This window comes from Elephas maximus, chromosome 19, assembly GCF_024166365.1.
Source record: "Elephas maximus indicus isolate mEleMax1 chromosome 19, mEleMax1 primary haplotype, whole genome shotgun sequence".
In the NCBI taxonomy this organism is placed as follows: Eukaryota; Metazoa; Chordata; class Mammalia; order Proboscidea; family Elephantidae; genus Elephas; species Elephas maximus.
Window position 1 is genome coordinate 53,850,204 of NC_064837.1, and position 15,737 is coordinate 53,865,940.

General features: G+C 37.2%; 1 protein-coding gene across 9 annotated transcripts in view; it reads left to right on the forward strand.

Moving 5' to 3' along the window:
• The window catches only part of TLK2 (tousled like kinase 2), a 148,612-nt gene that overhangs the window by 25,043 nt on the left and 107,832 nt on the right, over window positions 1–15,737 (forward strand). The window lies entirely within an intron of this gene.

Below are 15,737 nucleotides of genomic sequence, written 5' to 3' on the forward strand. Positions count from 1 at the left end.
AAAATACATACAGCAAAACATTTGCCATTCCAACCGTTTTTTTTTTACATATGAATTTTGTTTTTAATTTTTATTGTGCTTTAAGTGAAAGTTTATGAGCCAAGTCAGTCTCTCATACAAAAACTTATATACACCTTGGTATATGTTCCTAGTTGCTCTCCCTCTAATGAGAAAGCACGCTCCTTCCCTCCACTCTCTGTTTTCGCATCCATTCGGCCAGCTTCTGCCCCCCTGTGCCCTCTCATCTCTTCTCTAGACAGGACCTGCCCACATAGTCTCGTATGTCTACTGGATCCAAGCTCACTCTTTACCAGTATCATTTTCTGTCACATAGTCCAGTCCAATCCCTATCTAAAGAGCTGACTTTTGGAATGGTTCCTGTCTTCGGCTAACAGGTGGTCTGGGGACCATGACCTCTGGGGTCCTTTTAGTCTCAGTCAGACCATTAAGTCTGGTCTTTTTACAAGAATTCCAACTGTTTTTCCTCTGTACAATTCAGTGGCATTAATTATGTTCCCCATGTTATGCAGCCTTCACCATTGTCTGTTTCCAGATTCTTCCATCACCTTTAACAGGAAAGTCAGTATTCCTTAAACCATAACTTCCCTTTATCCCCTCACATCCACCTTGGTAACCGTTAAGAAACTTTGGTCTCTGTGCATTTGCATATTCTAGATATTTCATGTCAAAGGGATCATGTAATATTTGTCCTTTAGTGTCTGACTTATTTCACTCAGCATGATTTTTTTTTCCCCCCGGCAAAATGTTTTCAGGGATGGATGTAGCATGTATCAGAACTTCATTTCTCTCTGTGGCTGAATAATATTCCGTTGTATGTGTATACCACATTTTGTTTATCCATTCATCTGCTGATGGACATTTGGGTTGTTTCTACCTTTTGGCTATTGTGAATAATGCAGTGAGAAGTATCTGTTTGGGTCCCTACTTTCAACTCTTTTCAGTATATACCTAGCAGTGGAATTGCTGGGTCATGTGGTAATTCTATGTTTAGCTTTTTGAGGAACCACCAAACTGTTTTTAACAGCAGCTGCACCATTTTACAATCCCACCAGCAGTGGATGAAGGTTCCAGTTTCTCCACATCCTTGCAAATACTTGCTGTCTTCCATTTTTCTGACAATAGCCATTGTAGGGTGAAGTGGTATCTTATTGTGGTTTTTTTTGATCTTGCATTTCCCTAATGACTAAGTTTATTGACCATTTGGATATCTTTGGTGAAACGTCCATTCAAGTCCTTTGAATTAGGTTGTTTGTCATTTAGTTGTTGAGTTGTAGGAGTTTTTTATATATTTTGGTTATTGCACCTTTATCAGATATTTGATTTCTAAATATTTTCTTCCAATCTCTGGGTTGTCTCTTCACTTTGTTGATAAAGTCCTTTGATGTACAAAAGTTTTTCATTTTGGTGAAGTGGTATTTATCTTTTTTTTTCTTATGTTACTCATGTTTTTGGTGTGCTATCTAAAAATACCTTGTTGAAAACTAGGTCCTGAAACATTACTCCTATGTTTTTTTTTTTGGTCCCCTCATTCAATTTTATTATTATTTTAAAAATCTGACATTTGAAGATAACCATACACAATCACTATTGCTGCTTTATAATAGCAGTCTCATGCAGTATTTGCCCTTTTGCAATTGACTTATTTTACTCAGCATTATATCCTCCAAAGTCATTCATGTCATGGGATGTTTCGTGGATTCATCATGCTTGTATGTTTTGTTCTAAGAGTTTTATGATTTTAGTTTGTACATTTAAGTTGTTGATCCATTTTGAGTTATTTTCATATATGGTGTGATGAATGGGTCCAGCTTCATTCTTTTCCATGTGGAGACCCAGTTGTCCCAGCACCATTTATTGAAGAGACTTTCCTCATTGAAGGGACTTGGCAACCTTGTCAAAAATCATTTGACCGTAGATATATGGGTTTATTTCTGGATGCTCAATTTTATTCCATCAGTCTATATATCTATCCAGGAGTCCCTGAGGGGTGCAAACAGTTAAGAGCTATGTTACAGATTGCTAATTGAAAGGTTGGTGGTTCAGACCCACCCAGAGACACCTTGGAAGAAAGGTCTGGCGGGCGATCTGCTTCTGAAAGGTCACAGCTTTGAAAACCCTGTGGAGTGTAATTCTACTCCGCAACACCATAGGGCCATTATGAGTCGGAATCACCTCGATGGCAACAGGTTTGGTTTTTGGTTTTACATATCTAGTCTCATACCAGTACCAGATTGTTTTGATTACTATGTCTTTATAGTGCATTTTGAAATCAGGAAGTGTGAGTCCTCCCACTTTGTTGTTCTTTTTTCAAGATTGCTTTGGCTATTCAGAGCCTATTGCAATTCCATATAAATTTGAGGATTGGCTTTTTCATTTCTGTGAAAGAAAGCTGTTGAAATTTTGATAGGGATTTCGTTAATACTATAGATCACTTTGGATAGCTCTATTACTTTTAGTTAAATAAAGATTAAGTTGAGAGATTTCTGAGAGTTTTATTTTTTAAAAAAAGGCAAGGGGAAGGAAAACAAAATAAAGTATATTGTCAATGATTTTTGTTACTTCAGACTTGATCCTAAGGTTGATTTGGCTTGGTCAATATAGCTATTCCTGTTCTTCCTCTCTTCCTTATCTGGGTTGAATGTTATCTCAAATCATCAAGTCCCTGCTAGTAGTAGTCTTCACTTGGTCCTAACTACAGGCAGTCCCTGGATTATGAACGAGTTCTGTTCTTAAGTCTGTCTTTAAATCAAATTTGTACGTAAGTGGAAACTTCTAGGAATGGTTCTTATCTAATATCAGTCATATGTTTATAGTGTACCTTTCTATGCATAAAAAAGTTAAACAGTTCCAGATACCCTAAAACATCTTTAGCATAATAATACACTAACAATAATGTTTTGGTGTGCCTTGCAAAGTAGCTGCCCTTTTGTTATTACGATCCATTGTATGTACCTCAAATTTTTCATATAGTGGGCTTTACAGTTGTACAAGTCAGACGTTTGTAGCCTGGGGACTGCCTCTCTTATTAAACGTGGTGGGATTTAGTTTAGGCCTCCTACTATGCCTTGGCTTGAATGGTCTTAGGTTATTCTCTCTGACCTTTTTATAGTGAACTTGCCCTGTTTCCCTACCTGATGCAAAAGAGACTTCACTCTTTCTAGTCTCAAAAATTCCTTCCCTAAACTTGAGGCATGTTTCTTTTATTCCCGGAGAGTGTTTGGTTCATTTGGTGACTGCCACTTGGCTTAGCATGACAGGGCCACAGAACTGTCATGTGGTCATTTGTCCTGCTCCTCACCTGTCCTGGTCAGAGTACCCATGAAAGTCTATACTGCATTAGCCATCAGGCGTAAGAGGTGCTGTTCCCCTCATAGCACTCTATGCTGAGGATTGCTCATGTAGTGAAAGCAATGAGTAAGTTTTAGTTGTTTTTGAAAGTGTTAGAAATTTAATTGGTAATTTCCTGTGTAGTTTGAGATACAGATCTAAGAATAGTATTGTCATTATAGTCATATCTTGCTCTTTTAACATGTTTTTTCTTTCTTTTTTAAACTGCATACGCTGCAAAGTATACTGGAATGGAAATAATCTAGCGTTTGTCCTAGTACCTTCTAAGAAGTCAACTAGCTGTATGACTTCGAAGGCATTTCAACTCTTTGGGCCTTTCCAGTTTTAAACTTTTTATTTTTCATGAACTACACAAAAAGAGGGAGCCAGTTTTGAGATGGGGGAAAATAAAATCCCCAAATTCCATTTAGGCATTCATATTAGCCAAGAAAGAATGAGTAGTGGTATTAAAATACAAAACCCTCAAGAGCAAGCTGTAGAACAAAATCTTCCCAAAATTCTTCCCTTGCTAAACTCTTCATCATGTGTGTAGCAGCTCTTGGGAGTTGGGGTTGCACAGAATAAAATAATGGTGGTGAAAAAATACCACAGAAGCAAGAAAAGCACCTTGTTCTGCCCATTACACGTACCCTGAAGATAGCGGTGAGGAAAATAGAGATGGAGTATTTTTCTAAAAAATATTCTCAAAGGAAGGGTGATGGTGTTTCCTAACCATAATAGGATGAAGGAAGATAAAAGAGTTTGGTCATGAAACTTAACTGCTATTGGAGTTGACCTCCCAATTTCAATAGCCCTTTTCATTGACAAGGGGCAGCCAGAAAATGGCAGTGGTTTTTTTTTTTTAAGCTCACATTCTCCAAAACCCTTAGAAGTCTTAGAAATTCTGTTAAAATTTGCAGATGGCTTAATAATAATACTCATTTCCAACTGTTTTTTCACATAGTGTTATTGGCTCAGGAAATTAGAGAACTAAGCCATCATGTAACGTGGTGAATTACATAGCATGGCCTTTTATTTTAATCAAAGCTTAGGTTACTTTTAGAATGATAACAGCAAGTGACTCTCCAAATTTCCCATATTGTAATTCTATTTTAACCAGTATTTCCTCAAATATATGAAAGTTCTATAAAGGCTGGCAATGCTGCACACATAAGGGTAACAAGGAGCTGGTATCTGTTGTAATGGATGTGATCCATATGACTGATAACTTCGCGTCCACATAGGGTAAATATATAACTGTCATCATACAAACTGCTGCCACAGTTCATGTTAATTTAGTTCATGTTTTGCTTGACTCCAGAGGAATACTGAGGATTAATTATGAAGTTAAAATATAATCTGAAGGATCAGTCATCTCCGGAGATGGCACCTCCAGGTCAGGGATTGACTAACTTTAGCAGCAGGGTTTAATGTTCAAGTTTGGTAGAAGCTACTAGCATCAAACCAAAACTAATTTATCCAGTCTCATTAAATTAACTATTGACCAGCTAGAAAGAAGCCAAAAAAATGTTTCCTCAACTTCTTTTGAAAGGCCATTTGACCTGTTTGTATGATAATCTGGATAAGATAAAAAAAGGGACCTAATAGCTATATTAAATTTATAGTGCACAAATTTTTCAGCAGTTGAATTCAACAAACTTTAATTGGGTTTGTGTTTAGGTATTATGGGGGATTAAAAATACCAACCAGATGCATGGAATACTCTCGAGGGACTTGTAATTAGGCAGACATGGTCACAGATGTCTAGGGCACACAGCTGAGGATGGATATGGACATGTGAGGGCATTATGAGTCCAAAAGAAGGAAGTGTAATTCGTTTGCTCAGGGGTGAAGCTGTCTGTGGAAGGATGAGACTTTTTCTGTGTTGCTCTGAAAGCAGAACTAGGATCACTGTGTAGATTTTGATTACTAAATACAAGGAAAACAACCTAAGAAAATTTTGTGATAAAATGTCATTACAAATAAGTCACAGATACGTAGTATAGAGTGCTTGGTGCAAAAGAGCTTAAGATCTGGGGCTGGGGTTCCTTTTTAAAGAATTAATTTTGATGAGGTAACAAATTCACATAGTACAAAATTCAAAAGATTTCAAAGGTATACAGTGAAACATTTCTTCTAAGCCTTTCCTTTATCCACCTGCCTGGTTTCCCTTTCTGGAGACAGGTATTATTAGTAGTTTTTTATATTATTATAGTGTTATATTAACATATGCATATATATATTTGCAAATACAAGCATATTAAAAAAAAACATATTACATATGTTTATTACATAGGTCTTTTCTCCTGCAGCTGCTGGTGAGTTTGAACTGCTGACCTTTTGGTTATGAGCCAAGCGCTTGACCATTGCACCACCAGGGCTCCTATATATACGTACATTTGCAAATATAAGCATATTACATATACTGTGTGCATTTTGCTTTTTTCTACTTAAAATTTCTTAGAAATTGTTTTGTATTCGTACATATAGAGCTTCCTTGTCTTTTTTTTTTTTCCCCCAAGGCTGCTTAGTATTCCATTGTATGGCCGAACCATAATTTAACCAGTTTCCCGTTGATGGGCACTTAGTGTGCTTCTGGTGTTTTGTTGATATAAGCAGTGCTGTAGTGAATATCGGAGCCTTGGTGGTGCAGTGGTTAGGTGTTCGGCTACTAACCAAAAGGTCAGCAGGTCGACTCCACCAGCTGCTCCTTGGAAGCTCTATGGGGCAGTTCTACTCTGTCCTTTAGGGTCTCTATGAGTTAGAATCGATTCATGGCAGTTGGTTAGGGTTTTTTTTTTTTTTAAGTTTGGTATAGTGAATAACCTTGTATATATGTCATTTCACCAACATCCAAATATGTTTATGGAATAAATCCTCAGAAATAGAACTGCTGCGTCAAAGGATATGTGCACTTGCAATTATGGTAGATATAGCCTTATTCTTCTCCACAGAGATTGTACCAATTTATATTCCACCACCAGTGCATGAGAACATTTGTTTCCCTGTATTCAAGTATGGCAGGGAAATGCACGGACAGACTTCAGAGTATCATTTACAGAACTGTAAAATGATAGGTAAAATGTGTATCGGTATGGGATGTGTATTGTTATGGGGAAGGGTCTGTAGTTTTCATTATACTTTTTAAAAGCTCTGTGATTCAAAACAGGTTAAAAAAAACCACTGTCTGCCAGTTAGTTGCCCCAAATTAGAACATATTGCCTTGTATGGTATTTCTCTTTTACAGGAAGTATTCGAAGAGAAGTTACGCAAGTAATTGGTAGGGATGTTGTATGGAGAGTAATGGTTTAGGAGACTGGACTCAGTCTAATTCCCAACCTTTTATTGTGCTTCCCTTCACTCATTGGAAGGCCATGTTTTAAAAGTTTTTTTTTTCCTATTAAACTAAATTATTAAGCAATACTTTATTTCCCCAATTTTATTAATCAGAATTTTAGAGCAGTGTCAGGTTACATTTTACTAAAAGGAGTTAAAACCCTTTCCTGTATAAGGAATTGCAAAAATTTTAGCTGAAGTCAAGTCAATTTGACATCTTAAATAGGTTGTGTTGGTGAAAAATAGCTCAGAGACCCCCATTATTATTGTTAGGATACACAGCTGAGGATGGATATGGAGATGTGTCTGAGGAATAAAGCTCTATACCACATAACCTCCAAGGGCCTTGTGAGTTTTGCGTGTGTGTAAATAAATCATATCCTGAAGTTTAAATAAGGGCCCATATTAAGTTCAGTTACAAATACTATTACAGGTAAAATACCATAACAGTTTCCATAGGGTTTATATATGGAGATAATGGAATTAATTTGTAGTGCACATTTTACTGGAAGTCACAATTGCTAGGTTGTGGGTTCTAGAGAGTCCACAATAGCTCTCTGTAATGAATTAGCAAGTTAAAAGATTTAATTTATTTAGAAATAGTTGATACCAAAACAAAACCAAACCCAGTGCCGTCGAGCCGATTTCTGACTCATAGCGACCCTACAGGACAGATTATAGCTGCCCGATAGAGTTTCCAAGGAGCGCCTGGCAGGGTGAAACTGCCAACCCTTGGGTTAGCAGCTGTAGCACTTAACCACTACACCACCAGGGTTTCCAAAATAGTTGATAGCTTACATAAAAGCCTCTCTTTTTGTATACTATATTATTATTTGTTGGCTGGTTTTGAGAGAGGACTTTTTTATGTGAGCGAAAGTGAGGTGAGCCTATATGTGGCACAGAAGTTAAGTGGTCTTAGCTATTGATCAGCAGTCTATTTCTCACCTGTTAATAGCATTCAAGCATTCAGTAAGAAAAATTAAAAAAAAAAAAAAAAAAAAAGTCACTGCATATTTTCAACCAGAACTGGAAAAATATTTATTGTACAGAAACATTTGTTACAGAGAATTTATTTTAACTAGTTCTCCACAAGTTTTATTTCTGAAGTAAAAGCTTAGAACAAAATTCTTATGGGCCATCCTTATAGAACTTTTAGTAGCGACTGTTATGGATTGGATTGTGTTCCCCCAAAAATGTGTGTCACTTTGGCTAGGCCATGATTCCCAGTATTATGTGGCTATCCACCATTTTGTGATCTGATGTGATTATCCTATGTGTTATAAATCCTAACCTCTATGATATTAATGGGGTAGAATTAGAGGTGGTTATATTAATGAGGCAGGACTTCATCTACAGGATTAGGTTTTATTTTGAGTCAATCTCTTTTGAGATACAAAAGAGAGAATTTAGCAGAGAGGAGTGGGACCTCATTACCACCAAGCAAGAAGCAGGAGCAGAGAGTGTTCTTTGGACCTGGGGTCCCTGCACTGAGAAGCTCTTAGACCAGGGAAGAATTGATGACAAGGACCTTCCCCTAGAGCGAACAGAGAAAGAAAGCCTTCCTTTGGAGTTGGTGCCCTGAATTTGGACTTCCAGCCTCCTAGACCATGAGAGAATAAACTTCCGTTTGTTAAAGCCATCCACTTGTGGTATTTCTGTTATAGCACCACTGTATAACTAAGACAGTGACATTTGCTCTAATGGATTCTGCTTTTACTAACAAACTTATAAATACATTGAATCCTATGATCTAGTATATGTTATTCATTTCACATTATTTGAAAGCAGGCTATGATAAGTTAACTGTTGTTGTTAGCCCCAGCTCATGGTGCCCCCCGTGCACAACAGAATGGAAGTTAAATATGCATACTACTAAAAAAAAAAACAGAGATAATAGCTAGTAATAATCTCTTAGTAAAGATGAAATGGAAGTTAAACAAAAAACTCGGTCCTAAGGAAGAAAGAAACAAAGAAAAGATGTGACAAATAGTGAAAAAAAAAGCAATATTTTTTTTACGATAAATTTAGACCTAACCATATTGACAGTTACATAAACTGTAAATGGTCTATAATCCATTTAAAAAAGTATAGATTTAGATTAAAAGGCAGAATAAACCTAACTATATGCTGTCTATAAGAAATCTACTTTTTTTTCTTTTTATTGTACTTTAGATGAAGGTTTACAGAACAAACTAGCCTCTCATTAAACAGTTAGTACACATATTGTTTTGTGACGTTGGTTACCAACCCCACGACATGTCAACACTCTCCCTTCTCGACCTTGGGTTCCCTGTTACCAGCTTTCTTGTCTCCTCCTGCCTTCTAGTCCTTGCCCCTGGTCTGGTATGCCCCTTTAGTTTTGTTGTGTTTGGTTTTGTTTTATGGGCTTATCTGATCTTTGGCTGCAGGGTAAACCTTAGGAGTGACGTCATTACCGAGCTAAAAGGATGTCCGGGGGCCATACTCTTGGGGTTTCTGTAGTCTCTGTCAGGCCAGTAAGTATGGTCTTTTTTTTGTGAGTTAGAATTTTGTTTTACATTTTTCTCCAGCTCTGTCTGGGACCCTGTCAGAGCAGTTGATGGTGGTAGCAGGCACCATCTAGTTGTACTGAACTCAGTCTGGTGGAGCCTGTGTTAGTTGTGGTCCATTAGTCCTTTGGACTAATCTTTCCCTTGTGTCTTTGATTTTCTTCATTCTCTCCTGCTCCCAATGGGGTGAGACAGGTGGAGCATCTTACATCGCTGCTCACAAGCTAAGACCCCAGGCGCTACTCACCAAAGTAGAATGTAGAACGTTTTCTTTTTAAACTATGTTATGCCAGTTGAGCCAGGTGTTCCCTGAGACCATGGTCCCCACAGCCCTCAACCAGTAATTCGGTCCCTCAGGGAGTTTGGATGTGTCTATGGAGCTTCGGTGACCTTGCCTTGTACAAGTTGTGCTGGCTTCCCCAGTATTGTGTGCTGTCTTGCCCTTCACCAGAGTTACCACTTATCTAAAGCCAGGCGCTCCTTGGAAACTCTATGGGGCAGTTTTACTCTGTCCTATAGGGTTGCTATGAGTCGGAATCAGCTTGACAGCACCGGGTTTGGTTTTTTTTTGGGGGGGGGGGCGGGTAATGTCTATTTAGTTTTTTTCCATCCACACCTCTCCCTCCCTTGTAACCATCAAAAATTGTTTCTTCTTGTGTATAATCCTTTTCATGAGTTTTTATAGTGTGGTCTCATACAATATTTGTCCTTTTGTGGTTGACGTTTTTCTCTCAGCATAATGCCCTCTAGATTCATCTATGTTGTGAGATGCTTCGCAGATCCATCGTTGTTTTTTTTGTTGTGTAGTACTCCATTGTGCGTATGTACCATAGTTCATTTATCCATTCATCTGTTAACAGGCGTCTAGGTTGTTTCCATCTTTTTGCTGTTGTGAACAATGCTGCAATGAACATGGGTGTGCATATTTCTATTCGTGTGATGGCTCTTATTTCTCTAAGATATATTCCTAGGACTGGGATTGCTGGATCATATGGTGTTTTCTCCTTCTAGCTTTCTAAGGAGCGCTATATCATTTTCCAGAATGGTTGTACCATTTTGCATTACCACGGGCAGTGCATAAGAGTTCCAGTCTCCCTGCAGCCTCCTCAGCATTTGTTATTTTCTGTTTGTTTTTTTTTTTTTAATTCATTTCAGTAATGCTAGGGGTGAGATGGTATCTCATTGTGGTTTTGATTTGCATTTCTCTAATGGCTAATGGGAAACCCTGGTGGCATAGTAGTTAAGAGCTGTAGCTGCTAACTAAAAGGTTGGCAGTTTGAATCCACCAGGTGCACCTTGGAAACTCTGTGGGAAAGCTCTACAATGTCCTGTAGGGTCACTATGAGTCGGAATGACTTGACAATAGTGGGTTTGGCTAATGGCTAGTGATTGTGAGCATTTCCTCATGTGTCTGTTAGCAGCTTGAATGTCTTCTTTGGTGAAGTGTCCATTCATTTTCTTGGCCCATTTTTTAGTTGTATTATTTGTCTTTTTGTTGTAGAGGTGTTGGATTTTCCTGTAGATTTTAGAGATTAGACCTTTGTTGGATTTCTCATAGTCAAAATTTTTTTTCCCACTCTGTAGGTTCTCTTTTTACTCTTTTGGTGAGGTCTTTTGTTGAGCATAAGTATTTAATTTTTAGAAGATCCTTTTTTTTAGTTATCTAGCTTATCTTCTGGAGTTTGTGTGTTGTTAGTTAATGGTTTGTAGCCTGTTAATGCTATGTATCAGGGCCTCTAGTGTTGATCCTGTTTTTTCTTCTATAGTCTTATAGTTTTTGGTTTTATATTTAGGTCTTTGACCCATTTTGAATTAATTTTTGTGTGTGGTGTAAGATATGGGTCCTGTTTCATTTTTTTTTTTTTTTTGCAGATGGATATCCAGTTTTGCCAGCACATTTTTTAAAAAGATTGACTTTTTCCCATTTGATGGACTTTGGGCTTTTGTTGAAGATCAGGTGACTGTAGGTGGATGGATTTACATCTGGGTTCTCAATTCTGTTCCATTGAGAAACCTACTTTATTTTTAACCTGTATCTTTCCACTTAAAAAGGTTGAAAATAGCTACTATATAAACACTAAGTGTAAAAAAACTGGAGAGACTATATTTATATTAGACAAAGGAGACTTCAGAACAAAGAACATATTATGGATAACGAAGGGCATTTCATAATGAAATACGGATCAGTTTATTAAGAAGACACAGCAGTCCTAAACGTGTTTGCATCTACTAACAGTAAAGCAAGAACTGACTATTGAGAGGAGAGAGAGACAAATCCACAAGTATAGTTGGAAATTTCAATACTTTTCTCTCAGTAATTGATAGAACGAGCAAGCATAAAATCAGTGGAGATATTAGAAGACTTGGACAATACTATCAATCAACTGTACCTAATTGACATTTATAGAACACTGCCCACATTTTTTTTAAGTGCACATGGGACACTAACCAAAGTTGATCATATGCTGGCTATAAAATACATTTAAACAAATTTAAAAGGATTGAAATCATGTAGAGTTGCTCTGACTACAGCAGAATTAAATTAGAAAGAAAAAGATAATCTGGAAAATCCTCCAAATATTTGAAAATTAAATAACATACTTCCAAATAATCTATAGATCAGAAAAGAAACCACAAGGGGAATTAGAAAAATTTGAACCAAATAAAAATGAAAGCACAACATATCAAATTAGTGGGATGCAGCTAAAGCAGTGGTTTAGAAGGAAACTTAAAGCTTTAAAAGAAGGGTTTAGAACCAGTCACCTAAGCTTCCTCTTTAAGAAGCTGGAAAAAGCAAACTGAGTAGGGGAGACAATAATAAAGAGTTGGAATAAGTAAAATAGAAAACTAACAACAGAGGAGAAAACAAAAGCTGAGCTTTGAAAAAAAATCAATAAAATTGATAGTCTTTTAGCTAGAATGATCAAATGAAAAAGAGAGTAAGGACAAATTAACACTACTAGGAACAAAAAAGGTAAAAAAGGTACATCACTGTAAATACTACAGACATTGAAAGAATAGTAAAATGAACAATTTATATCAACAAATTTGACAACTTAGGTGAAATGGACAAATTCCTTGAAAGACAAATTACTAAAACTAATTCAAAAAGAAATAGAAAATCTGAATAATCCTGTTTATTGAAGAAATTGGATTTGTACTTAAAGCCCTTTCAACAAAGCAAACAACAGACCCACACAGCTTTATTGGTAAATTCTATCAAATATTTAAGGAAGAAACCATGTTAAATTTTCACAAATTTCAGAATGTGTTTATGAGGCCAACATTACTTTGATACCAAACCAGATGTTAGGAAAAAAAGAAAACCACAGTTCAATATCCCTCATGAATATATATGTAAAATTGTTAACGAAATATTAGCACATTGAATCTCCACCACCATCAGTTGCTCTCAAGTCAGTTCCTACTCATGGTGAGCTCATGTGTGTCAGAGTAGAACTGTGCTCCATAGTTTTCTTGCCTTTTTTTTTTTTTTAATTGTGCTTTAGGTGAAAGTTTACAACTCAATTTAATTTTTCATACAAAAACTTATACACATATTGTTATGTGACTCTAGTTGCAATCCCTATAATGTGACAGCACACTTCCCCTTCCCACACTGGGTTTCTTGTGTCCATCCAACCAGCTCCTGTCTCTTCCTGCCTTCTCATCCTGCCTCTGAACAGGAGTTGCCCATTTGGTCTCGTGTATCTGCTTGAAGTAAGAAGTACACTCTTCAGCAGTATTATTTTATGTTTTGTAGTCCAGTCTAATCTTTGTCTGAAGAGTGGGCTTCAGGAATGATTTTAGTTCTGGGTTACCAGAGTGTCTGGGGGCCATGGCTTCCAAGGTTCCCCCAGTCTCAGTCAGACCATTAAGACGGTCTTTTTACGTGAATTTGAGTTCTGCTCCACACTTTTCTCCTGCTCCTTTAGGGACTCTGTTGTGTTTCCTGTTAGGGCAGTCATTGTCCATAGAGTTTTTAATTGCAGATTTTTTGGAAGTAGATTCCAAGGCACCTCTGGGTGAACTTGAACTTCCAGCTGTTTGGTTAGTAGCAGAGTGTGTTAACCGTTTACACCACCCAGGGACTCTAAAATTGAATCTAAAACACCCAGCCCAGTGCCTAGCAATATATAAAAAGGACATCATGATCAGTTGGGTTTTATTGCAGAAATGCAAGGTTGATTTAACATTAAAAATCATTGTCATTCATCATATTAATGGAATAATGGATGAAAGCTAAAAGACTTCATGATAGATACACAAAAAGCATTTGACAGACTTCAACACTCATTTGTGATAAAAGCTCTCAGCTAACTGGGAATAGAGAGGACCTTCTCAGTCTGATAAAAGGTATCTATGAAAAACGTACAGTTAACATCTTACTTAAAATGATGTAAAACTAAATACTTTCCCCCTACTATCCAGGACAAGGCCAAGTTATCTGTTTGCACTCCTTTTCAACATGTTCTGAATGTCCTAGCCAGTCCAACAAGGCAGGAAAAAGAAATAAACTTACAAATTGCAAAGAAAAAGTAAAAAGTATGTTTATTTGCTGATGACATGATTGTGTACAAAAGAAGTCCTAAGTTAATCTATAAAAAAACTACTGTGGTAGTTTTTTAGGAGACAAGGTCAGTATATGAAAATCAAATTTATATGTCTAGATACTAGCAATGAACAATTGGAAATTGAAATTAAGAAAGCAAATGTCATTTGCTGTATCATAAACTAAAAAAAAAAGAAAACTCCCCAAGAACAGATGTTGTTAGCTGCCGTTGAATCAGCCCTCAACTCATGGCGATTCCACGCACAACGCTACCCTGTCCTGAACAGTTCCCTTGATCAGTTGAATATTGGACCATTGTGATCCACAGGGTTTTCATCGACTGATTTTCAGAAGTATATTGCCAGTCCTTTTTTCCTACTTTATTCTAGTGTGGAAGCTCTACTGAAGCCTGTTCATTATCATAGCGTGCAAGCCTCCACTGACGGACAGACCATGGCTGCGCATGAGCTGCGTTGGCTAGGAATCAAATTCAGGTCTCCCTCACTGAAGGCAAGAATTCTACCACTGAACCACCACTGCCCCCATTAGAATGAGAGTATTTCTTGCAGTTCCTTGTAATAGAAGTTACTTTGTATTTTCATTTCACGGATGAGGACATTGAGGTACAAGGGGTTAGAGAACACTGATTTGTTTATCAGCATACCTGTTATATAGCAGATACTGTGCTAGGGATATAGTAGTTAGTAAGAAAGATTATAGTCCCTGTTTTCATGGAGTTTATAACCTAGTGGAGATAAAAAGGAGAAGTAGATTTAAGGTGCTGAGTTTCCAGCTTTGGTGTAGTATTTTTTATTTAGATGAATGGTTCAAAACCTTTAACTTTTAGTTAGGACTTAATATTGTGACTTGTTCAGTAATCTGGCGTCTCAGTATGCCAAACTATTTTATTGTAATACATACTTGGCAGTTTATTGGATGGTTAAAGTTGGATGACTTTGTTAGTTAAAGTTTCACTTTAAGGATGGTCCACACAGAGCCATCCATATAGGGGAAAGGAGGTAACTAATCTTCATGGAGCACCAACTGTATTTCAGGCACTGTATTACCCCCCCCCCAATATATAGTATTATTTCATTTAATCTTTGCAATATCCCTAAGGTAGGTGGTTTTTCCTCTGTTATTACAGATGAGAAGACCAGAGCTCATAGAGCTTAAGTGATTTGCCCACTTTCATACAGTGATTCAGTCCCACACCTATCTAACTTTAAACTGTCGCTACCAGCTGTTCTCAATCATTTTTCTGTTGGTCACACTCCTGGGCCAACCCATTCTTTCCCACTCAGGAAATGCAGTGAGATAAATTTTTATAGTCCTAAATTTCAATCTACATTTTATGTTAAGGTAAATCACTCACAAGAAAATAATCAGTGATATAACTTGTGATACCCCTCACAGGTGATATGTCAAGATGCCAGTTTTAATTTAATTCTGATCCATGAGGCTGTGCCTTGGAAATATGTGCTGTAGGGGCATAAGTAACCTTGCTAAGAATCTGTACACGAGTTATACCAAATGTACCACCATCCCTGGTGATAGGTTAGTAGTGTTATTTTTGGAACTGGAAGGTGAGCATATTAGATAACATGCCCTGGTGGGAGATTTCCCAACTGTCTTTTTTCTCAATTAGGTGGAAGTAGAAAACAGAGCTAAGGTGTGTATGTATATAGGAGAAAGAGCCATTGATTTTATAAACTTAAAGCTGCCATCTTAAATTCTAGCCCTTGAAGGGGCCTAAGGGGCATTAGTGATGTCTGCCTGTCTCTATAGATGAGGGAACTGAGGCTCAGAGAGCAGTTGACTTGTTAAAGGCTATGCCATAATTAATGACACTTTTTTTTAATGGTGGGGGAAAAAAAAAATTTTTTTTCCCACCATTACAGCGGTATATTGGGCTCTACAATAGGAATTTTTTTATACTCTTTCTTACAGAAGATGTCAGTAGAGTTTGTTTC